This window comes from Eubalaena glacialis, chromosome X (genome assembly GCF_028564815.1).
Source record: "Eubalaena glacialis isolate mEubGla1 chromosome X, mEubGla1.1.hap2.+ XY, whole genome shotgun sequence".
In the NCBI taxonomy this organism is placed as follows: Eukaryota; Metazoa; Chordata; class Mammalia; order Artiodactyla; family Balaenidae; genus Eubalaena; species Eubalaena glacialis.
Window position 1 is genome coordinate 119,372,922 of NC_083736.1, and position 26,905 is coordinate 119,399,826.

A 26,905-nucleotide genomic window follows, 5' to 3' on the forward strand; every position below is an offset into this window, starting at 1 on the left:
ATCAGTTGTGTGTTTGAGGGACAGCAGGGGATGAGTGGAGGGGGAATATAATATAAAACAATAAAATATAGAGGTAAGAGGGCAAGGTCCAGGGTCAATTATAGGGGGTTTAGAATCCAATACTATGCTATGGCTTACTAGCTGTGTGACCTTAGACAAGCTAGTTAACCTATCTGAGCTTCAGTTTCCTCATCTTTAATATGAGAGTACCAAAATTTTCCTACTTCATTAATTTACTGTGAAGATGAAATAATTCATGTAAAGCACTTAGCACAGTGTCTGGTGCACCCTAGGCATGTGGTAGCTTTTATAATGATTGGGAATCTCCTAGTTTGTCTGTTCAAACCACACATAGGCCCCTTTTAGATTCTGCCATTTGCCTCCTTAAGAATCCTTCCCTAACTTAGCTCCTGTTACTACTCATTGTGTTGTGATTCTCCAGTGTGTTGAGGCAGAAAAAAGGGTGAGAACTACTACTCTAATCTAATACTGTTTCCAAGATCTAATACTGTTTTCAAGAGGGAGAAATCCAGAAATCAGGACATCAAAAAGGGAAGTAATTTGCCCAAAGTTGTCCCGGGATTTGATGGAAGTGCCAGAACTCGAACCCAGGTGTCCTGTCTACAGTATTCCTTCCACTTGGAGTAGGTAACAGCCTCTGACCCCTCCTCTTTCAGAAACATGGAATCCATATCCCTATCAGAACACAGGGAGCAGCTTAGAAATCACAACGTTGAATTCTGCTTGGGGCCATTTCTATCCTTTCTCTTAGTCAGGAAGATTGACAATGCCTAACCGTACTTTATTTTAATATTGTTTTTCCTGTTAAGAGCTGAGACAGTGAAGGACAAATTATAGCATTGCACAGAGAATTTACATCATTGGATTTAGAGTCAGAATATCTGGGTTTGAATTCTGATTCCATACTATTTTTTGCTCTATAGAAGTTGGTAAGTCCTTTCTGGGTCATAGTATCTTCACCTGTAAAATGGGCATAATAACACTTGCTCTTCTGTACTCACAAGATTACTGCAAAGATCCAAGGAGAGTCTCCAGGAAAATGCTTTATAAAGATAAATATAGTCAGGGCAAATATTCAGAAAGCATGCACTGGGATAGCCATGTCAACTTTTAAAAAGTTCTATGACGATTGCTAAATTGCTGCTCTTGAGCCTCCTCCTCCCTGGGTGCTTCCCTGACACCTGCCAGCACACCTTGGCTTTCACAACACTGGCCTCCATGTTCTTGTGGGCTACAAGGGAGACCCTGGAAGAGAAAAATAGATTATCCTCCAGCAACCTGTAAGTTAATGCTTGTTGCCCTTCTGCCCCTCCAATGTTGTGGCTGCCTGCTTTTGGCTGGTGTTCCATTTAAGTCACCTTTATGGCCATCTTTGGGAACTGAAATTTCCACAGTACATAGTACTGGTTGTTAAAATTTTAAATATTATCCTGAATATATTAATAAATACCATTAATAAAGTACCTAGTAAGTGCCACACATTATGCTGGGTGATTGACATAAATCATTTTACTTAATCTTCTTAACCACCTTAGCAAGTAACTACTATTATTAGCATTTCCATCTTACAAACCAGGCAACTGAGGCTTGGAGAATTTCAGTGCCTTGTTCAAGATTTCATAGCTGTTAAGTGACAGAATCTACATTCAAATATGGTTCTGCAATATTCTAATGCTATTGTTGTATCCATGTTGTCTTTTCTAAATATAGAGTCATACAATTAGAGATTGTTAGTTTTTTCCCAAGGGATTTACAAATCCATCCTTTCTCTGTTTTCATGCTAATCTTGGAAATAATCAAGATGGTTTCTCTTAATTTTATCGACGATGAATTGAAGCCACAAAAAGTTATGTACTTTGTTCTTGGACATGCATGCATTCATTCACTCAACTAATATTCATTGGATGCTTGGTGTGTTCCAGGCAATGTGATAGGCACTACGGGTATTCTCATGGACTTTACAATCTAAAGGAAGAGATGGCCAACCAACTAACAAACAAACAAATACATAAATAATATTTGAATAATAAAATTATAAAGAAAACCAAACAAGCTAACGGAATAGAGAGAACTCAGAGTTTGGAAAGGCAACATTAGGTAGAGTGGAAGGTAAAACCTGCTTGAGGAGTTGATATTAGGAGCTAGAATCTGAATGGAGAGAAGCTAGCCATACAAAGTCCAGAGTACACCCAGATGCTTAGTGACATTGTCAGGAATAGAACCGAGGTCTCCTAAATTCCACCCAGAGCTGCCATCTCCAGGTGGAAGAAAGTTGACTAGGAATGACTGAATAGTGGGACATTCAAAGTTTAATCTGCAAGCACCCCTGTCCTTTATCACCCACCTTTATTCTTTGAATGTCTCTAGAAGTCACAAATATTCACCAGTCACTTTTCTGTTTCTGTACTCATTGAAAATGCTTCAGCTCAGCATCAGTGGTTGGGCTTTCTCCAGATGTTCCCTTGGCAAGCGCAGATAAGTTTGTGTGCCCACAACAGTAAAGCCTCTGGAACTAAGCTCCAAGTTATACTTCCCTCCCCACTTCCCCCTCCAGGCTTGGCCTTTTCTGTGTAATTGGCAGAATCATTAATATAGCAAAGTTTCTGTCTTTGTGACTGGTCTCCTGAGATGCTGAGGAAAGTAAGCTCAAGGACTGAGCAGCTGTGACGTCCAAGATGGCTGAAGCAGTAAGCAGAGCCATCCCCAATGGGGTGTTTTCACTGACTCATACTGAGAGTTGGGGGACCTGCAGTCACCACTGAGATGTTTTGGGAAGAGTTGGAAGAATCAACTTGACTATGAGATATACTGTGTTATAAACTTTTTATCTAAAATACATTCTTAGTCATATTAAAAAGTCTTACCCACAATTAAAATACCAGTTGCTTCCCCAAACATATGGATTCTAGGAATTAAGGATAAATGACCAATACAGAAGATGGTAGTAAGAATATATTTCTCATTTTATGATCTGTCATATTACCTTGTTTACTCAACCTTTTACTTTGATTATAAACTATAAATTACTTTAAACATTAAAGAATTATTTAATTAGTTTTTATGTGGTCAGTAAAGTCTCTGAGTGCCACTCAGTGTTCTAATAAAATACACTTGTACCTGAGATATATGTGGCAGCCAGCTGCCTTGTACCATACTGTTTCATTTTTTATCAGACTGGATTTGGTTCTATGCATTTGTTTTATTTTTTCCATTCAATAAATGTTTATTAAATATCTTTCATATGCTTTTCATTGTGCTAGGACCTGGGAATACAAAATCAATAGTAAATTAATAATATCCCCTGCATACACTCCATTCCCACTCCCCAATACATGCACACGTGTGGATGTGCTCACACGCATACACACATAGTCTCTCATTTGGAAGGCAAAAGCAGCTTCAATCTCCTTTGGTGCTGGCTCATTAACAGCTTTTATAGAAAATACCAAGTTGTTATGCATTTTAAGGGCTAAAACTATTGATTTTAAAGCAAGAAAATTGTTTAAAAAGTAGACTTTATAGACATGTCTCTTGTGGGCAGATTCATTTAATTCTGTTGCTTGGCTGTGCAGATTTTGTAGCCATTTAAAGGAGAAAGTATTTTTTTCTTCAAGTTAAATTGTGGTACATTAGGTGATATTTGAACCAGTTTATGAGCTTCTGTTATGGCATGATGGGCTGACTCACATATTGAAGAACGCTGCCCCCAAATTTAATTATCTTGGGGCATTACACCGCACAGGGTAAAATGAGCCATTTTGTTCATCACGACTGCAGCCTTTGCTGAAATGGAGGTTATGGGATAACAACTTAAAGGCTAACTCATTAATGCTCAGGGACGAATGAAGTAATGTGCCAGCAGACCAAATTGGAGCCTGAATGTTTTCATGTAGAGACCTGTATCTCTTTCCCATGTTGTGATATATTAATGGGGATGTCTTTATCTATTGTCACTGCCTGTAGACATTTGAATACCGTAGATGCAATACCTTCTGGGCACTCAGCCTTGCACACTAACTACTTCTCAAACTCCAAATATCTCTCAATGGCTAGAAGCAAAATTCTGATGGTGCCATAAAATGCCTAATTTATAAGGATTTCTAACAATGGCATCAGTGTAGTCCCTGCTTTTTTTCTCATAGGTGTTTATTAGTGAGCATTGCACCATCCCTAACTATTTGATAGGGTCAATGGAGTAAATTAGTTCTCCAAATTGTGAAGGCTGTGGATTTATGCCTCGCTGAAAGCATTTCCTTCCTTGCAATGCCAAAGTGAGTGACCTTTCTGACATTTCTCCATCTGTGCCATGCATTTCTGGAGGACATGAGGAATAGTCTTGATGATACCCAAATGTGTTTCCCCTCTTTGTATTTTTTAAATATTTTACACAATTTTTAAATGTTACTTTCCATTTACAGTTATTGCAAAGTATTGGCTATATTCCCCATGTTGTACAATACATCCTTGAGCCTGTCTTACACCCAATAGTTTGTGCCTCCCACTCCCCCACCCCTATGTTGCCCCTCTCCCCCCGCCCCCACTGGTAACCACTAGTTTGTTCTATATCTGTGAGTCTGATTCTTTTTTGTTATATTCACTAGCTTGTTGTAATTTTTAGATTCCACATATAAGTGATATCATACAGTATTTGTCTTTCCCTGTCTGACTTATTTCACTTAGCATAATGCCCTCCACCTCCATCCATGTTGCTGCAAATGGCAAAATTTCATTCTTTTTATGGCTGAGTAGTATTCCACTGCATATATATACGATGTCTTCTTTATCCATTCATCTGCTGATGGACGCTTAGATTTCTTCCATATCTTGGCAATTGTAAATAATGCTGCTATGAACATTGGGGTTCATGTACCTTTTTGAATTAGTGTGTGTTTTTGTTTTTTTCGGATATATACCCAAGAGAGTGATTTCTGGGTCATATGGTAATTCTATTTTTAGCTTTTTGAAAAACATCCATACTGTTTTCCACGGTGGCTACACCGATTTACATTCCCACCAACAGCATATGAAGGTTCCCTTTTCTCTACATCCTTGCCAACATTTATTATTTTTGGTCTTTTTGACAATAACCATTCTGACAGGTGTGAGGTGATATCTCTTTGTGGTCTTGATTTGCATTTCCCTGATGATTAGGGATGTTGAGTATCTTTTCATGTTCTTGTTGGCCATCTGCATTTCCTCTGTGGAAAATTGTCTATTCAGTTCTTCTGCCCATTTGTTAATCAGGTTGTTTGTTTTTTTGATGTTGAGTTGTATGAGCGGTTCATATATGTTGGATATTAATCCCTTATTAGTCATATCATTTGGAAGTATTTTATCCCATTCAGCAGGTTGTCTTTTTACTTTCTCAGTGGTTTCCTTTGCTGTGCAGAAACTTTTAAGTTTAATTAGGTTTCATTTGTTTATTTTTGCTTTTATTTCCTTTACTTCAGGAGACGGATCCAAAAAAGATATTGCTGTGATTTATGTTAAAAAGTGTTCTGCTTATGTTTTCCTCTAGGAGTTTTATAGTATCTGGTCTTACATTTAGGTCTTTAATCCATTTTGAGTTTATTTTTGTGTATGGTGTTAGAGAATGTTCTAATTTCATTCCTTTAAATGTAGCTGTCCAGTTTTCCCAGCACCACTTATTGAAGAGGCTGTCTTTTCTCCATTGTATATTCTTGCCTCCTTTGTCATAGATTAATTGACCATAAGTGTGTGGGTTTATTTATGGGTTCTCTATCCTGTTCCATTGATCTATGTATCTATTTTTGTGCCAGTACCATACTGTTTTGATTATCATAGCTTTGTAGTATAGTCTGAAGTCGGGGAGCATGATTCCTCCAGCTCTGTTCTTCTTTCTCAAGATTGTTTTGGCTATGTAGGGTCTTTTGTGTTCCCATACAAATTTTAAAATTATTTGTTCTAGTTTTTGGCCATGCAGTGTGGCATGCAGGATCTTAGTTCCCTGACCAGGGATTCAACTCATGCCTCCTGCATTGGGAGTGTGGAGTCTTAACCACTGGACCACCAGGGAAGTCTTATTTGTGTCTTCCTTAATTTCTTTCATCAGTGTCTTATAGTTTTTGGAGTGCAGGTCTTTTGCCTCCTTAGGTAGGTTTATTCCTAGGTATTTTATGCCTTTTGATGTGATGGTAAATGGGATTGTTTCTTAATTTCTCTTCCTGATACATCATTGTTAGTGTATAGAAATGTAACAGATTTCTGTATATTAATTTTATATCATGCAACTTTACTGAATTCATTGGTGCACTCTAGTAGTTCTCTAGTGGCATCCTTAGAATTTTCTATGTGTAGTATCATGTCATCTGCAAACAGTTAATTGTATTTCTAAATTCAAGCAATGAACAATTAGAAGTAAAAATTATGAAAATATATGTATATCATTTTAAATGGGTCCAAAAAAGAAATTGCTAAGTATTAATATAACAAACTTGTATAGGATTTGTATGCTGAAAACTATAAAATTCTGATGAAAGATTTCAAGGAAGATATAAATGGTGAGACATACCATGAGCATGGATTGGAGGATTCAATGTAATAAAGATGCCAGGTCTCCCCAAAGTAATCTATAAATTTAATGCAATAGCAGTGAAAATCCCAGCAGAATTTTGTGGTTATTGTTACTATAGACAATAGGAATTTCTATATTCTAAATTTTATATAAAAGGAAAAAGAAAATAAAATAGCTAAAACAATTTTGAGAAAAAGAACAAAGTTGAAGGACTCACACTAACAGGTTTTAAGACTTTGAATAAATCTACAGTAATGAATGCAGTATGCATTGGCAAAGGAATAGACCCTTGGATCAATGGACCAGAATAGATAGTTGGGAAATAGACCCATGCAAATGTGGCCATTTGGTCTTTGACAAAGGTATAAAAGCAATTCATTGGAGGAATTGTAGTCTTTTCATCAAATGGAACAAACGGCCATTCATATGGAAAAAAATAAAAATAAAAATGAACTCTGACCTCAACTTCACACCTGATACAAAAATTAACTCCAAATGGTGCATAGATATAAATGTAAAATGTAAAGCTTTAAAGCTTATGGAAAACATAGGAGAAAACTTATATAATCTGAGTTTAAGCAAAAGTTCTTAGAAAGGAAATGAAAACCATGATATATAAAAGAAAAAAATAAATAAGTTCTTTGTTAAATTAAGAACTTTTTCTCTGTCAAAGGTGCTGCCATGAAGTTGAAAAGACAAAGACTGGGAGAAAATATTTGCAATTCATATATCCGACAAAGGACTTGTATCCAGGATATATAAATAACTCTGAAAACTCAATAGTAAAAAAACAATCCAATTAAAAAATGGGCAAAAGGCATAAGCAGACATTTCACTGAAGAGAATATACAGATAGAAAATAAGCACAGGAGAAGATATTTAACATAATTTGTCATTAGGCAGATGCAAATTAAAAACAAGATAACACTATACACCTATTAGAATGTCTTTTGGAATACTAGTCTGGTGAGAATGTGGAGCAACTGGAATTCTTATACATTGTTCTTGGGAATGCAAAATGGTACAGCCACTCTAGAAAACTTATTGGAAGTTTCTTATCATGTTAAAAATGCACCTACCATATGACCAAGCAATTGTACTCTTGGTAATTTTTCTTAGAGAAACAAAAACTTATACTCAGATAAAAATTTATATACAATTGTTTATAACAGCTTTGTTCATAATAGTGAAAAATTGGAAACAATCTAAACATCCTTCAATGGATGAGTGGTAAAACAAACTGTGGTACAGCCATACAATGGAATACTAACTACTCAGCAAAACAAACAAAAAACATTTCTGCCCTGGAAGCTCTCCCTGGAAGCTCTTACAGTTTCAGACAAATGCATTTGGATGTAAATGGTTTACAGCCAAAAGAATAAAGGCACTTGACTACATTACTAACTAAAGGGAGGTCAAGATGATTATGATTACCATGTTGTGGATTAGACCTTCTAGTGGTGGAATGAAAGGACTTGGGAAATAGAGAAACATAAGCCAGAGATAAAGTCATTGGCTATTTATGGAGTGCCTTCTGAGCTCATGCAGTGCACTATCCTAGCAATGGGGACTGGTGAACTTAAAATTTATTGTACAACAAGGAAATATGTAAGTGATTGCAGGAGGAAATTACGTACCAGTCATGCAGGGGTTATAGATTAAATGCATTCATAACAAGTTGAATGTAAAGTGAATAGCCTACCATATAGAAAATCATATTTTCTCACTGACTTCCATTATGACTGGAGAGATGTAATATTTTTATTTTGCTTCAGCTAAAATAAACATCACATTTCAGGTTCCAAATGGTTGATTCAAAAAGCATGCAGCCTTTGTTGCTATATGTGAGGTTTAAGTCTTTCACAATCTCTGAAGTCCAAATGGTCAATCAAGCCACTTAAAATTTCAAGATCTTTTAAAGCACCCTATGAATGATATACCACCAAGCAAATCCCCATTTACTGGACATACTCCCTGATATCAGGTTAGAAATATGTAGTGCAAGGAGCAGAAGCTTGGGAAACAAACATAAAAAGGTTACAATCCCAGCACTACCACACCATCTGTGTTGACCTTGGGATATAACCTATCTGAACCTCAATTTCCTATATAAGGGACTTTGTTTCCATGGGATCATAATATGGGAACCAGCTATGCTATTGAAACAGATAGTACAAGTTTGTACCTATATGAGTCATGTAGAAATTTCTGAGACTCATCAGAGACAAGAAAACAAGCCCTTATTTGCACATTAACACTTTAATAATAAAGATTTAAACACACTTCTTACCTTCAAGCAAATATTTCATTAATGGTAGTGTATTAAAAGCAATGCCTTTGATATGAAATGTGTTACTTCATTGGACTTCATAAAATATATAGTCTACATTAAGGGACTATTGTAAAATGTTGTTTACTTTTAATGAACTAGACTAATGATACCTCAAAACTTTTAATGAAAGTTTCATCTGAACAGGTGGAAAAGAATGATGGATGGAATTCTGAAAAAAATTCTATCAAAACTTTTTTCTCCAGATCTTTTGTTTTGGCATGGAGATCACCTCACTGTAGAACCAGAAAACACCCTCTCTCTTCCCAGGAAGTAACCATGTCAGGATCGTGGGGTGGAGGTAGGTGATTCCATAGCACAGGCTGAGAAGAATTGTATTGCAGTTAGTGAAATCAGGGAGTTCAAAGCTGGAAATCATGTTTTGGAAATCAGCTTGAACTTGGGAGGAATGGCACCGAAGTGAGCAGAAGTGAGAACTGAAGAAGGAGGGGTGGAATATAAGAGCTGGGAGGACTCCTGAGTTGATGGTCAGTTGAATCTCTTGGACTAGTGACAAGGGAGAATAAAGGGCCACAGATAGTGACAAAGTCATCACAGGTCACTCATGTTAAGAGAAAGAACGCTGTGATACACAAGATGCTTAAGATTCTCATTGTGCTTTAGGACCTCAGAAAGAGAAGTGTAGCCCAGGCTTGGAAAACACCTTTGCTAGAAATTTGAGAATGGAGAAATTGAATGGCTAAAATCTAGGCAAAACTGAAAGATAAATTGAGACTAACCCCCATGAGAGTGACCATGTCCAGGTTCCCCATCATGATGACAGTATACAAGACGATGAACAGTCCAAAGAGAGGGGTTAAACCAAAGGTAATGTTGAGGAAGATCAGTCATCCCTTGGAGAAGGAATTTTGCCACTACACTGGGATTTCTCTCCCATGGTTTCCAAAAGGCATCTAGGACAGAACTCCCAAGACACAGACTCAGCAATCTGGACAGGAATTTAATCTGAGAGACCTTCTGGCGCAGTACCTTGCCTTCAGGTTGGTGAGGGTCTCAACTTGTGATTGTCAATGCTAACTCTAATGTCTCTGTTCGACCTCAATGATCTTTTATGGCATAAAAAATGCTCTTTGCTCCACATTTATGGATTTTAAATTCCCTCTCGTAAGGGCTGGTTACCAAATTATGGGAAAGGACAGTGAAATTGAGTGAAGCTAGAAAAGGAAGGCTGCAGAACCCAGGAGGCTGTAAAGAGAACAGGTATACTACATCTTCCACTCTTGCCTTTTTTCCTTGCTGTAACTTGCATATTCGCATAGATAGCAAGAAAGAGGTCAGATCTAGGGCCCAATCTTGGTGTAGTTTTCACTTAATAATTGAAACCCAAAGGATAAGGACCCTGAGAATCAGTTTTGTTTCTGTTTCCCAATCGAGAAGCAAAGTTCTCACTGTGTCACTCCCTTCTCAATATACTCATATTTCTTCCCAGTCTTACTGGATTAATTTCCCATTTCACAGCTTGACATTTAAGGTTCTCTTTCTACAACACTTTTCCAATTATTTCCAGCCTTGGTTTTACTGTCCACGTTTACAAAACTTACAGTGGGGATTTCAACCAGTAACAATTGTATTCTCTCTCTGGCTGAAGTGTAAAAATGAAGTCATGAAGGATGAGACAGCACCATCTTTTTTTTTTTTTTTAACATCTTCATTGGAGTATAATTGCTTTACAATGGTGTGTTAGTTTCTGCTTTATAACAAAGTGAATCAGTTATACATATACATATATCCCTATATTTCCTCCCTCTTGTGTCTCCCTCCCACCCTCCCTATCCCACCCCTCTAGGTGGTCAAAAAGCACCGAGCTGATCTCCCTGTGCTATGTGGCTGCTTCCCACTAGCTATCAATTTTACATTTGGTAGTATATATAAGTTCATGCCACTCTCTCACTTCGTCCCAGCTTACCCTTCCCCTCCCCGTGTCCTCAAGTCCATTCTCTACATCTGTGTCTTTATTCCTGTCCTGCCCCTAGGTTCTCCAGAACCTTTTTTTTTTTTTTTTAGATTCCATATTTATGTGTTAGCGTACGGTATTTATTTTTCTCTTTCTGACCTATTTCACGCTGTATGACAGTCTCTAGGTCCATCCACCTCACTACAAATAACTCAATTTCGTTTCTTATTATGGCTGAGTAATATTCCATTATATATATGTGCCACATCATCTTTATCCATTCATCTGTCGATGGACACTTAGTTTGCTTCCATGTCCTGCCTACTGTAAATAGAGCTGCAATGAACACCGTGATACATGACTATTTTTGAATTATGGTTTCCTCAGGGTATCTGCCCAGTAGTGGGATTGCTAGGTCATATGGTAGGACTATTTTTAGTTTTTTAAGGAACCTCCATACTTTTCTCCATAGTGGCAGCACCAATTTACATTCCCACCAACAGTGAAAGAGGGTTCCCTTTTCTCCACATCCTCTCCAGCCTTTCTTGTTTGTAGATTTTTTGATGATGGCCATTCTTACAGGTGTGAGGTGATACCTCATTGTAGTTTTGATTTGCATTTCTCTAATGATTAGTGATGTTGACCATCCTTTCATGTGTTTGTTGGCAATCTATGTATCTTCCTTGGAGAAATGTCCACCTAGGTCTTCTGCCCACTCTTGGATTGTGTTGCCTGCTTTTTTGATATTGAGCTGCATGAGCTGCTAGTAAATGTTGGAGATTAATCCATTGTCAGTTGCTTCATTGGCAAATATTTTCTCCCATTCTGAGGGCTGTCTTTTAGTCTTGTTTATGTTTTCCTTTGCTGTGCAAAAGCTTTTAAGTTTCATTAGGTCCCATTTGTTTATTTTTGTTTTTATTTCCATTTCTCTAGAAGGTGGGTCAAAAAGGATCTTGCTGTGATTTATGTCATAGAGTGTTCTGCCTATGTTTCCCTCTAAGATTTTTATAGTGTCTGGCCTTACATTTAGGTCTTTAATCCATTTTGAGTTTATTTTTGTGTATGGTGTTAGGGAGTGTTCTAATTTCATTCTTTTACATGTAGCTGTCCATTTTTCCCAGCACCACTTATTGAAGAGGCTGTCTTTTCTCCATTGTATATTCTTGCTTCCTTTATCAAAAATAAGGTTTATCTCTGGGCTTTCTATCCTGTTCCATTGGTCTATATTTCTGTTTTTGTGCCAGTACCATACTGTCTTGATAACTGTAGCCTTGTAGTATAGTCTGAAGTCCAGGAGCCTGATTCCTCCAGCTCCGTTTTTCTTTCTCAAGATTGCTTTGGCTATTCGGGGTCTTTTGTGTTTCCATACAAATTGTGAAATTTTTTGTTCTAGTTCTGTGAAAAATGCCAGTGGTAGTTTGATAGGGATTGCATTGAATCTGCAGATTGCTTTGGGTAGTATAGTCATTTTCACAGTGCTGATTCTTCCAATCCAAGAACATGGTATATCTCTCCATCTGTTTGTATCTTCTTTAATTTCTTTCATCAATTTCTTATACTTTTCTGCATACAGGTCTTTTGTCTCCTTAGGTAGGTTTATTCCTAGGTATTTTATTCTTTTTGTTGCAATGGTAAATGGGAGTGTTTCCTTAATTTCTCTTTCAGATTTTTCATCATTAGTGTATAGGAATGCAAGAGATTTCAGTGCATTAATTTTGTATCCTGCTACTTTCCAAATTCATCGATTAGTTCTAATAGTTTTCTGGTAGCATCTTTAGGATTCTCTACGTATAGTATCATGTCATCTGCAAACAGTGACAGCTTTCCTTCTTCTTTTCCAATTTGGATTACTTTATTTCTTTTTCTTCTCTAATTGCTGTGGCTAAACCTTCCAAAACTATGTTGAATAATAGTGACACCACCATCTTGACACTGTTATGCAGTCCCTGGGATGTGTTGGGGAGCAGAGCCTGAGGGGAAAATAAAAGACCAGGATGCTGACTGATAATGCAATCTCTTTGTGATCAGACTGAGACACTGGGCCGATAATGATGTCACAATGAGTATGCATGGGTGTATATGGGTTTGCTTAACCCAACTGTTTGGGATATTCCAACTTCTCACTCTCTTTGAGTCCATTCCAGCCTTGTGCCCTTATGCTGACCAATATGCTTATGTGCATTTCTCTTCCTCTCAGTAATCCAAGCTTCTTCTCTGTTAAGTTCCAGCTCAGAATGCTCTCTTTCAGAGGAAGCTTCTCTGATTGTTTCTTTCTCTGTATACCTATTTTCCTTCCTTACTCTCTCTGGAATCTTTTAACAATCACACATATGTTGCTACTATGAATAACTGAATTAAGGCCCTCAACTAGATCCCAAGTCCCCCAAGGCAATCTGCCATAGCCTTTTTAGTCCTCTCTCCATCCAATTCCAGTCTCAAAATTTTATTCGTTCTTGGCATGCACAACTCCACTCCCTCTAGGAGGTTCTAATTCTCTCACCATTCTTTTTCAATCTTTTGCTGGATACTCTTCTTCTACCCAAACTTTAATGTTGGGATTCTTTCATTCACTCATTTGTATCAATTTAATTTACAGTTACACTATGACAGTCTGTGCATATTGTTCATGAATCTCTTCCCTTCCTTTCCCTTCCCTCCTCTCTCCTTTCCCTTCCCTCTCCCCTCCTCCTCTTTCTCCTTGCCCTCCTCTCTTCTTAAAACATCAACCAACTTGAAAGTGCTGATGACCCCTATTCCATAACTTTAACCCAAATGTTTCTCTTCAGTTTCAGTTCTGTTTCTAGCTGCTTACTGGATGTTCTCTCCTAGATATCAGAGAATGTATCCCAAACCAAATATCTTCTACCTCTTTCAACTTGGCCTTCTCCTTGTATCTCTCATTTCCATTAATTGTCTAATGTTTTACCAATTCATCATCATCATTGTCTTTCTTATGTTTACCTCCTATGTCTAATCAGTCACAAAACCTTACTAATTCAACTTCTCAGAAATCTCTCACATCTGTTTATCCCCATCCCTGCATGTGTCTACTGTTGTTGCCTTAGTTCTGGTCTTCATACACTTTTATATGGGTTATTGTAATATTAACTTTAGTTATCTTTCTTCCTAGCTCCCCCCAGTCCATCTTCCACCTGCTTCTAAAGTTATCTTGCTAAATGAATTTGACCATGTAATTCCTCTGCTTTGGAAGTGTTTATAATTCTCCACTGTATACAGTAGAAAGTCCACCCAATTTGGCATAGCAGTTTCAGGCCAACACAATCTGGCCCCAAATCAGTTTTCCAGATGTACTTCCCATCATTCCCTCCATGTGCTCTACACTTCAGCTCCACTTAAGCTACAGTTTTCCAGCACATGAATATATAACGTAATGTAAAATCCGCTATTTTAATCCTGATTGCATTGTTTTAAGGTATTTATAAGTATCCTAAAGGCAAGGACTATGTATTATTCACCTTTGTAGTCTCAGTGCTGGGCATAAGTAGATCTCAATAAATATTACATAAACTCATGAGTGAATGATAACCTGGATTTGTATTCCATTTCTTTTTTTTATTAGTTATCCATTTTATACATATTAGTGTATATATGTCAATCCCAATCTCCCAATTCATCACACCACCACCACCAACCCCGCTGCTTTCTGTGACTTTTGAGCCTTAATTTCCTCGTCTGTAAACTGGACATAGTAATAATTGCCATCCAGCCCTATAGATTTTGAAGGGAGTTTTCTTTTATGTGTCCCTTTTATGTCTTTTAACCTCTAAATTCTCAAGACCCTACCCTGGCTTTGGCAGACAGTGGCAGAAGCAACAAGGGGAGTGCTCTGGGGCCAAACCCTGAGCAGCAGCTGCAGTGGGTCTGCCTCACAGCTGCTGCCTAGGCTCTTGGGAACTTTACATTGTTAACCCTTTGGGTCTAGATCTTGAGAATGCTACAGATTATATAACCTTTAACTTTTTGCTTCTTGGTTTCCGGATAACCAACACAGATTATTCACCTACCCAATCTGCTTCATCTTTTCTGGGCAACCCTTCTCAAGCAGACCATGATTAGATAGATACAACACACTCACCAATGTCTCAGATGAAATGACTTCTTAAGCTTTCCCCATCTTGGTGGATCTCTTGTAGACATGTTTCCCTTTTTCAGTTAACACAGTGCTCCAGGTATGGCTTGACCTGTATAAACAACTGTTAGACTCAAACCTCTGTTCTTTTAGACATTCATATTCTATTATTGATAGCTCGACTTGCATGATTTTATTTAGCAACTGTGTCACACCCTTGCCTCACATCAGCCTGGGAGCAAGTGTAAAACCCCAGGGCATCTCTACACCAATTGCTGTCATGACAAATCATCCTGTATATGTGTACTTGATGTTCTGAATCTTTAAGGAGAACTGTGAAATTATTAATTAATTTCTATTCACCATTCCATTATCTTGATAATTGTTACTATATTGATTCTATTATCCATCTTTTTCAGCTCTCATTCCTGTATTCCTCTCTTCTTATAGCCAGTTTTGAGTCATCTGCCTGTTTGATCATTTGTCTGTGTCCTCATCCACATAATCTGTATATTTTTTTCTCCAATTCTTTACTGTGGGAAAATATACATAACTTAAAATTTACCATTTTAAGTTTAAATGGTTAAACCATTTCAATTAACTATTTATTTATTTATTTATTACATATATATACTTATCAACTGAATGTGGCCCCCCAAAATTTATATGTTGAACTCCTAACCCCCAAAGTGATGGTATTAAGAGGTAGGGCTTTTGGGAGGTAATTAGGTCATGAGCGTGGAGTTGTTATGGATGGGATTAGTACCCTTATAAGAAGAGACAGGAAACCTTGCTCTCTTTCTGTCTGCTCTTTACCATGTGAGTACACAATGGGAAGGTGGGCATCTACAAACAAGAAACAGGGCTCTTACCAGAACCTGAACGTACTGGCACCCTAATTTTAAACTTCTCAGCTTCCAGAATTGTGAGTAATAAATTTCTGTTGTTTAAGCCACCCAGTGTGTGTGTGTGTGTGTGTGTGTGTGTGTGTGTGTGTGTGTATTTGCGTGTATGTATAAATATTGAGTACTTACTACAGTTATATATGCCCAATACTGAAAAATTATGAAACATGATTCCAGTTTTTATGAAGCTAATAATTTCCTTGAGGTAGGTGACAGTTTATCTTTTTAACATATCACTAGGTTTATCTGTCACATATTTCTAGGTTTTATTTCACCCATACTATAGCAATAGCTCTCTGCTCCTCGATGGTCTGCTCACTTATGGCCTTGGCCTTCCTGGATCCCCAGTGCATCCTCCAAATTATCATTAAAATGGTCTCCTAGAGCTCTAAGCTCATTTTCTCAACCCTGGATGCACCTTAAAAACACCAAAGGACAATAAAAATGTCAAAATCTGCATTTCAAAATAGATCAGTTAAGCAAGAGTTTCATGGGTAGGGCCTGAACATCCATATTTTTGAAGATCCTCACACGATTCTGATGCACAATGAGGGTTGACAACCACTGCTATAGACTGATTATGCAGCTCTTCTATTTGAAACTCTACCCTCTTGTGGTCACCTCTACTCAAGCCCCTTTGCATGGCTACAGTGACTTCCATGATCTGGCCTGGGATTCATCTCTTAACACTCTTCATGTCTCTCTTCATAATTCAGAAATTTATTCTCTAAATTAGCAGTGCTGCTTCATAACTTTATGCCTTTTCATGCACTGTATCCTCTGCTTGAAATATCTTTCCCTTCCTTATCTGTCAAAATATAATTCATCCTTCAAAACTTAAATGACACCTCCTCCAGGAAGTTTTTCCTGAACGCGCTGTCTCTGTAGCTGGTAAAAATTTTTATTGTTACTTATTATAAAAAATGAATTGTAAACATTTGTTTACACATGTGTCCCCTATTCAACTGTAAAGTCATTGAGGGCTGGGAATGTGCGTTATTTACTTCTGTAGCCCCAAAACTTAGACACTAGATCTAGCACATAGTAGGTGCCCAATACATATCTGTGGACTGAGTTGATGAATTAATTAATTAATTTTTAAAAATGTTTCAACATCTCTAAGACCGAAAAATAAAGAAGAAAGAATGACGTAGATTCAAAAGAAGGGGTTTGCCCGTTGGAAACACTCAGCGAGAGGATCTCTGTCTTTGGGAAAAGGGATTTTGTCTGGAGAAAACTAGGCTGTACTAGGAAGGGTAACTAATTCCATGTAGACAGGCAGCCAAGAACAGGCAGTGGCCAAAGTGTTGATGGATGACAGCTGGAAATATGGCTTGTGAACCAACTAAAAATGACACATCAATCTGAACTGCAAAATAAATCATTGAGACTCCAAAGGCTTTTATTCACTTTAAAATCTCACCCTCCATGAACATTTAATAAGAACACTTCAGATTGTTGTAGCACTTTACCACTTTACACATTCACATACATAATCTCATTTAAACTTCCCAACAACCCTATAAGGACAGCATTATCAACCCTGTTTTAGGATGGAAAAACTGAGGCTCTAATAAATTCAGTAAATAGTCCAAGGTCACACAGATGATGAGTAGTAGATTCAGAACACAAATAGGCCTTGAGATAATAAAGGGAGATAAAATAAGAAAACCAAAAAAATATATGTAGGGAAAGTAAAGAAAGAAATCCACAATATATACTTTAAATTTCATTCTGGGGTCTATTAACCTCAAGTTTATTAATCTTTTCTCAGTGATGGTAAAGGAATTGGTCAGAGAAAGAGATGTTCCTAGGCTAAGATCAATTGACTATCTATGATGTACTAGGTATGGTGCAAGTCACTTTACATTTAATACCAATGATATCCTTATATGGTAGATATTATTAGCCACAGTTTAAAATTGGAGATGTTGAGACACAGAAAAATTAAATAATTTGCCTAAAGTTCTGTAAAAATGTTGAACCCTGTTCTAATTGACTAAAACCAGTGTAACTTAAATAACATTATATAGTTAATTCCTATATGTTGGTTACACTTAAGAAAAATGTTTTATGAAAGAACTATTTGGAATATCTATTATCTTTTTAAGAAAGTAAGACACAAAGTCAGAGGAAGAAAAGAACGGTGTTCTGAGCAGGGTTGAAATAATCATGAAAGTCAACCTGGAGGAAAAGTGGGACTTGAATCTTTTTTTTTTTTTTTTAACATCTTTATTGGAGTATAATTTCTTTACACTGGTGTGTTAGTTTCTGCTGTATAACAAAGTAACTCAGCTATACGCATACATATATCCCCATATCCTCTCCCTCTTGCGTCTCCCTTCCACCCTCCCTATCCTACCGCTCTAGGTGGTCACAAAGCACCAAGTTGATCTCCCTGTGCTATGCAGCTGCTTCCCACTAGCTATCTATTTTACATTTGGTAGTGTATATATGTCCATGCCACTCCCTCACTTTGTCCCAGCTTACCTTCCCCCTCCCCGTGTCTGCAAGTCCATTCTCTATGTCTGCGTCTATATTCCTGTCCTGCCCCTAGGCTCTTCAGAACTATTTTTTTTTTTAGATTCCATATATATGTCTTAGCATACGGTATTTGTTATTCTCTTTCTGACTTACTTCACTCTGTATGACAGACTCTAGGTCCACCCACCTCACTAGAAATAACTCAATTTCATTTCTTTTTATGGCTGAGTAATATTCCTTTAAAAAATATTTTTTAACATGTTTATTAGAGTATAATTGTTTTACAATGGTGTGTTAGTTTCTGCTGTATAAAAAAGTGAATCAGCTATACATATACATATATCCCCATATCTCCTCCCTCTTGCGTCTCCCTCCCATCCTCCCTATCCCACCCCTCTAGGTGGTCACAAAGCACCGAACTGATCTCCCTGTGCTAAGCAGCTGCTTCCCACTAGCTATCTATTTTACCTTTGGTAGTGTATATCTGTCCATGCCACTCTCTCAGTTCGTCCCAGCTTACCCTTCCCATTCCCCATGTCCTCAAGTCCATTCTGTACATCTGCGTCTTTATTCCTGTCCTGTCCCTAGATTCTTCAGAAGCTTTTTTTTTTTTTTAGATTCCATATATATGTGTTAGCATACAGTATTTGTTTTTCTCTTTCTGACGTACTTCACTCTGTATGACAGACTCTACGTCCACCTACCTCACTACAAATAACTCAATTTCATTTCTTTTTACGGCTGAGTAATATTCCATTGTATATATGTGCCACATCTTCTTTATTCATTCATCTATCAATGGACACTTAGGTTGCGCCCATGTCCACCCTGATACCAAAACCAGACAAAGATGTCACAAAGAAAGAAAACTACAGGCCAATATCACTGATGAACACAGATGCAAAAATCCTCAAGAAAATTCTAGCAAACAGAATCCAACAGCACATTAAAAGGATCATACACCATGATCAAGTGGGGTTTATCCCAGGAATGCAAGAATTCTTCAATATATGCAAATCAATCAATGTGATAAACCATATTAACAAATTGAAGAGGACTTGAATTTTGAGGGATGGGTAAAGTTTGCAGTGCCAGCTAGGCAAGAAGGGCATTCCAGGAAGGGATAACGACATGGTTGAAGGTACTGAAGAGAGCGGCATCTGCTGGAGAGTCAGTAAAGAACCCAAGAGCATTGGGTGTAATAGTTTGCTACCATCCAAGAAATGCAGTATGTCCTAACCTTCATGGTTTGAGAAATACATTCTGCCCCCTAAAATTTTGGGGTTTGGGAGAAGTTACTTTCCTGGATACTAACAACAACTGAGGGCCTTTCTGGTACAAGGAAATTGAATTGTTGATTGCTGGACTGTGTTATGAAAGGGAGCAAGCCACCGATTATCATCAGCTCCCTGCAGGGCCCTACTGGCACAACAGTGATAACTGGCAAATAGACCCTGAGATAAGAACAAGAGAAGAAATGAGAGATGAGATAAGTAAGCTTTTAAAAAAAGACCCAAAATAGGTATCTTTCATAGATTAGGTATTTTTTATTGAAAAAGTAATACAGGCACTTCATACAAAAAGTTTCAAAGAGTACAAAAGGGTGTAACAATGAAAGCCAGTCTACTTCTGCACATACAAACATATGTATGTATATATATCTTTTTTTAATCAAAAAAGGAAAGACATGGTATACTCCATGGTGATCCTTACTTTTTCTTTAATCTCAATAAGCTTTGAAAATCATTATATTTTAAACTGAATGAATATTGTTTCAATATATGAATGTACACTATCTGATCCTGTAATAATGGGCATTTAGCTTCATCCCAATTTTTCACTGGTACAAATAATGCTGCAATGAATTCGTATATGTATACCTTTGCATACTTGTACAAGTATTTTCATAAAACAAATTTCTAAAATGAGAATTTTGGAGTCAGGGATAAATGCATTTTTCATATTCATAGATATTGCAAAATTATGTGCACCAAAGAGGTTGCACCAATTTAGAATCTCACCTACAAGGTATGAAATGCTCATGTCTCTATCCTTACCAACACTAGGCATTATTTAGCTTTTGATATTTTCCAATCTGATGGAGGGAAATGATGTTTCATTATCGTTTTAACTTATGTTGCTTTAATTATTAGTAAGGTTACACATATTTTTCTGTGCTTATTGGCCATGTGTAGTTGTTTTTCAGTGAACTGTGTATTTATGGCCTTTATTCATTTTTCTATTTATGTGTTTTCTCTTTTACCTATTGATTTGTAAAAGATCTTTACATATTAAATAACAGTCCACTGTGGATCAGATGTATTGAAGATGTTTCTTCAGAATTGTTTTTCGACTTTGTTTATTGTATTTTCATGCAAAAAAATACATTTAAAATGTTGTATGTAGTTAGATTTATCAAACTTTTTGTTTTCTGGGTTTCCCATCTTCCTTACAAAGGCCTTTCCACTTCAAGATTGCATATAATTTTTCCATGTCTTTTCCTGATACCTTTACACAATTGCCCCTTCCATTTGACTCCTTGATACTTCTGGAACTTATTTTTGGGTAAGAAGTTGAGAAATCTCTATTCTACGGCATTAATTTATCGAGAGTAGTGTTGCCGGATTTAGCAAATAAAAATACAGGATGTCCTGTTAAATTTGATTTCAGATGAACAATGAATTTTTTAGTATAATCATATCCTAATTATTGCACAGGACATATTTATCTGATTATTTGTTGTTTATCAGAAATTAAAAATTACTGTGCGTCTTCTGTTTATAGGCAATCCTAACCAAGAAGAAAGTGAAGAGTAGCTTAAAAGTATAAAATAAAGTTGTATAGATTGATGATTAACACTTTCTGGTCAGTGGGAAGCCCTTAATACAGGCACTTAGACATTGGCTCGAGCAGAGCAATTACAATTCTGGGGTGTGAATTAAACGAGCTTGTTTTGTCTTCTGGGTTTTTGCTTGAAAAATGAAACCTCTTAAATAAAATGCAAGGGGCTCAATGGATTTGAAGGGTTTTTTGGCTTTCCGACTCTTCTTTAAAAGAAAAATCAGTTTAATAGAAATTGAAAAGTAAGATTCTGTTATATTTGTGTCATACTATGACAATTTTGATATATAGGCTTTCTTGTAAGATTAGTGTTTCAAGTTCAAATTATTGGTAAAGTTGCCAAATTGATTTTATCATTTGGAGTTGGTAGGGAAATGTCATTCTTATTAACCACTTTAGATAATGTTTAAGTGGAATTCTCTGTGATTGATTAAGTCTTTTATTTTTTAAGTGACCAAGTGAATTGTATCTGAAATTTGGAATGTCTGTAATTCATGAACATTTGCTTACCTAGTTCTTTACTAAAAATTAACTTTACTTTTGGAACAAGCTCCTTTACTTGCTCCTGTGGTATGTTAAGAAAAGCATTGGGTCTGGAGTTAGAAGACCGATTAAAGACCCAGATCTACATTTTGTTATCTCTGTGCTGTAAAAGTTAAATGGCTTAACATCTTTGATCCACCAGTTTCCTCATCTATAAAGTGGGCATAGTAATCCCTATATCATAGCAATTCAGAATGAAATGAGATGCACAGGCATGGCACTTTATAGGTATTCAATAAATGTCCATTTATTTGTCGATACCTAGATATTAAAAATTATATATATTTGGAAAATCATTTCCATTGATGTTTCTCTAGAAAGTGGAATTTTGTTTAGTATGTGATTTCTCTTTAAAGACTGATGAGTTTTCTATTCTCACAAATATGGGGAAAACCGATAAATATAAAGATCTAACTTTAGAATGCTCAGTATGAAACAAACAAAACCCACAAAATATACAACAACATGTACCAATGGGGTTCCTTCTGTAAATTTACTGAATTGCAATAATATTGTTTGCCTTTGTTTTATAAAAAATAAGATCTTAATAAGATCCTCTTACCTAACTAAGGGGAAAAAACCACCAGCAAGACTTGGGGTGGGGGTGGAGTGAGCCCAGTGACTTTTCTACTGTGCACCCTTTGAAATAAGCCTATGCTTGGCCACATCAAGTCACAGATGGAGGGCATTTGGTTTCTGCTACTTTTTTTCTCATTGGAAATTTGTCAAGGATTTGTTGTATGCTGTGGAATGGTTAGATGTGGGGAAAGAGCCCAAGCACTGTGGCTGGCCCAGGATTTTTGGATGAGTGTTGATGATCTGTAGGAGTAGGAAGGCTGCTGGTGAGAACGTGTGATATCCAAGAGACACCCAGGGAAAGGTAATGAAGAACAAGGCTTCCCAGAGACAGGATTTTGAATGATAATCCCATAGATTATCCGTTGTCACTTTCTCCAACATAGGTTGTACTCCCAATTATAGTCAGCAGCCCTGGGTAGGAGTTACAAGACCTGGGTTCTAGTCATTAATTCTCTATGTGTTCTGCAGCAAGTAATTTCAACTTGCTGGGCCTTAGATTCTTCATCTGTAGAACTGAGGTGGTATGTGTGTGGGGTGTGGGTGGGGATAGCTTAACTATCCCCAGGTCTGGTGTAAGAAGAAAATGAGAGAACAGATTTGAGTGTTCTTTGAAAAGGCAAGAAGCGTTATGTAAATACAACTGCAGATATTATTTGTCATCATTTACAGTGATAGCAATGATAATTTGATAATCAAAAGCAACCAGACATTCTTCTTGATTTAGATAAAGTGTGAAGATAGCCTTGGGTAGAATCAAAACCTGGGATTTCTTGGGAAACTTCAGGAGCAGCAAACTGTTCCTTCATCACCTCTTCTTCACCCCTTTTCTCCAGTCAGCTCATGGCCCAGTCCAGGTCAAGGAGTCTCTCTTTTTTAGTACCTCTGATAAGGATATAGTTATCCTCATATCAATAGCTAGATGTATACTAAAGCTCTACTGAGAGGGGACATTATAGAAGTTTAAAACCATTAACTTTTCAATTTAATTTGAAAATAAAACTCTACTTCACAATGAAGAGTCATCTGACTTAGGACCAATGAAAGGAAAGTCACGTCATCAATCAAATGAAGAGCTTGGACCAACATATTATTTCCAAAGTTTTCTTCCAGCTTTGATATTTAAACTAAGAGTCCTTGTGACAAAATCTCAGCTACCTTTCCAATCTAATCTCCCCCTGCTCCCAGTCTCTCATTGTAAGCTAAGTAATTTCCTTTGCCTTCCCTTCCCAACCTTGCCCCAGTTGCCCTCCCTCAGCATTTTGATGCACTTTCTTCCAAAAGTAATTTTCATCCCTTTCCTTTTCACCTAGCTAAGCCTATCAAGCCTGAGTTATCAATGATAATAAAAGGGACTATTGACCTGGCAATGTATTAGGTGCTTTATCTATGTAATTTCTAATCCTTACATAAACATTTTGAGGTGCACTTTAGTCTTCTCCATTTACAGGAAAGGAAACTGAAGCTCAGAAAGTTCAAGAAACTTGCTCGAGATCACACAACTAGTGGCAAAGTTAGGGTTTGAGTTTAAATCTGTCAGGATCCATAGTTGTCTCTTCAAGTTCAAGACCCACCTCCCCCAGGCCCAAAGACCTTCACCTTCCTCAGACACCCTTCAGGTCTTCAGATCAAGCCACACATTTAATACTACCTTGCAGTAGACTTATTTTAGTTCATATCTTCTCTTTCCAATTCCTTTTTGAGTTCCCCAAGAGAAAGGACCATAGCTGATTCAGATCTCTATACCCAGTGGCCAGTTCTGTGATTTGCACACAGAAGGAGCTTAATAAATATTTGTTGATGAGTGGACCTCAGATTAATTTTCTGTTTAAAACTTGTTTAAGTATTGTTGAATATGTTTTTATCAGTGAAAGGAAACTGTAGCTAAGGTAATTTGTGAGCTGAAGCCATTGTTACCTCTGTTGCTAAGGGAAGTCAGTTACCCTGGGATACTAATTAACTGCAGCTATTGTGGAAATTAAGCCAGCAGCCCACAGCAGGTTCAGAGAGCTGATGGGAGGAGGGAAGCTAGAAGGTGTCAAGTAAGAAAGTATCTTTTCTGATTTCAGGAAAAGAGACTAAGGGAGGGTGTAGCTTGTACACTTTCAGCACCATCACACCTCTGTGAAGCTTTTCTCTTCCTTAGTGGGCAGAGTTTGTTCCCTATAATTAGCTCAAACAGCGGAGGCAAGGTGAATAGACAGCCTATGGCTGAGATCAACAGTTTGGTTTTTGCTAACCATTGAGGGATAAGCATCTGGGGATAGGGGGCTTTGATGTAAAAGCAACTCCAAGTCTGAATAAAAGTACCTGTTGGAAGAGACTTTTGACTGTAAGTTATGATTCCAGTTGAGCTGATGAAGGGAAAGCAAGAGATCAATAAGAAAAGGTAACAGACTCTACCTAGGGCATCTATTGCATTTAAGAGAATTATCTACTCTGATGTCTAAATTGGAGTTCAACAGTTTTAATAAAGAGATTTATAATTCTAGAAAACGTCTGAACAACATACCCAGAGCTCAAATTTTTGGACTTGGCCTCAAGTTGCTCTAACAGACTAGTTCCATCTAGTGATAGTGTACCTAAATTGCAGTTTGTTTTTCTGAGAAAACGAAAACGTGGCCTTTACAAGCGGCCACTGCAGCACTGAAGTCATGAAATTATTCAACAGCTGAGCACTGGCTTCAGGAGAGGCCCAGGGCTAGGGATGGTGACGCATGTCTGGGGAAGGGAGAGTGAGTGCTTTGCATATTGGCTAAGTGAGACAATAATAAAACTTTGGATTAACAGCAGGAGGTGAGAGCAACAGGCCTCCAAGGAGCATATAAAATAATATTTAGAGACCGAAGCAGGTGGGATTAACTCCTTCCCTACTGACTCATGCTGTTAAAAGATCTGTATAAGAGCTCTGCTGAGTGAGAGAGCCACAAGAAGGTGAGAGGAAAAAAAATTCCAGGGTGGATTCTGACCAGAAGGACAAGAAAACACAATGAAACCCAGCAGCAACATGGTACCCCTCCTTTCAATGAAGTAAATTTGATAAGGTAATTGTCCAAGTTCACCAGAGTGACAGAGTTTTTCTTAACTCCACACTCACACAGCCAAATGCATGCTGAGTTAAACACCTTCCACTCTGAGCATCCAAAGCGTGGTGGACGAAGGTACAGGTCTGACAGTCCCCAACCAGGGCTATTCTGTACTAGGAATCAGTGGAGCAACCACACCCTTTAATGCCAGAGATGTGGAAATAGCCGGGGTGGATCAGGCCTTCTGTATTTCAAATAAAGGTGAGTTTCAGACCTCATCCTGTGGGCAGAGTTCACCAAGCTCACCGGTCTGCAAGTGTAGGCTTTGGGCTGCTGCACTCATATCTGGGGACCTAGACCCTGAAAACATTCTCCAGACTTCACAAACATTTTCCTCTCCCATGGGTAGATACAGCTCCACCGGAGGCACAGATGTTTACCCACGCAGTATCCCCCACCTCCACATCATTCTCTTTAGGGCTACAGCTTCCTGCTCATGCTTAGATTTCACCTCCAACCCATCTCTGGAACAGCCAGTGAGCACCTGTGGCCCTCCTGCTGTGTCCCAAGTATTTGGTCATTCTATAAAACCCAAGCTTCTAGTGAATACACTGATTTCAAAGTGCATCTTCCAGGTTCCTCCTATGTTACAGAGGGTAGAGTGTGGAGGAGTAAGGTTCTGGAGTCTTAACAAAATCTGTCCATTTTGTTCTGATTCGGCAGATTAGCAGACAGGCAAGACCCTGGACAGGATTTTGCCCCAGCACTTCCAGTTCCACCTCCTCTAAAAAATTTTCCCAGTTTTATCAGCTTTCTTTGATCTTCTACTCTTTTTGAATTCCTGTAATATAAAATCAAGGATTGTAGGCTTTTAAAAGATTTCAGACACCAGTCAGTAAATGGTTACCTGGAGCAGACATCCCTTTCATAGGACCCAACACATCTCATCTGACATCGGCCTGACTACCCCTTCCCACTTTTCATAAAACACAGAATCTACCATCTTACCAGGCAGTTATTCCAACCTCCATCACTTCCATTAATAGCCCTAGTAGCCAAAAAGATCTCCTCCATCCCACTGATCTCAAATTTCCCATTGTTATAGCCTGAACCCACCGGGGGGAATTGGTAACATTTAAACAAGAACTGTTTTAAACTTTTTCAAAGATTTCTGTTTAAAAAGTATCTTGCTTTGAAAGTGATGCTATCTCCTACAAAAAACAGTTGGTAGGGGCTTCCCTGGTGGCGCAGTGGTTGAGAATCTGCCTACCAGTGCAGGGGACACGGGTTTGAGCCCTGGTCTGGGAGGATCCCACATGCCGCGGAGCAACTAGGCCCGTGAGCCACAACTACTGAGCCTGCGCATCTGGAGCCTGTGCTCCGCAACAAGAGAGGCCGCGATAGTGCGAGGCCCACGCACCGCGATGAAGAGTGGCCCCCGCTTGCCACAACTGGAGAAAGCCCTCGCACAGAAACGAAGACCCAACACAGCCAAAAATAAATAAATAAATAAATAAAAATTAAAAAAAAAAACCAGTTGGTAGAAATTCTTTTGCTAAAGAAGTTTGTAGTCGTTCCCCTGGGTGTGTGTCTTCTATTAAGGCAATGATCTCAGAATCCTTGCTACAAAAGCCTGAACA

General features: G+C 37.8%; 1 long non-coding RNA gene across 1 annotated transcript in view; it reads right to left on the bottom strand.

Moving 5' to 3' along the window:
- LOC133081542 (uncharacterized) overlaps positions 1–26,905 on the bottom strand; it is a 135,863-nt gene that overhangs the window by 80,349 nt on the left and 28,609 nt on the right. The window contains exon 2 of the long non-coding RNA XR_009698861.1: positions 14,897–15,002. This is a non-coding gene — a long non-coding RNA (uncharacterized LOC133081542). The remainder of the gene's footprint in view (positions 1–14,896; positions 15,003–26,905) is intronic.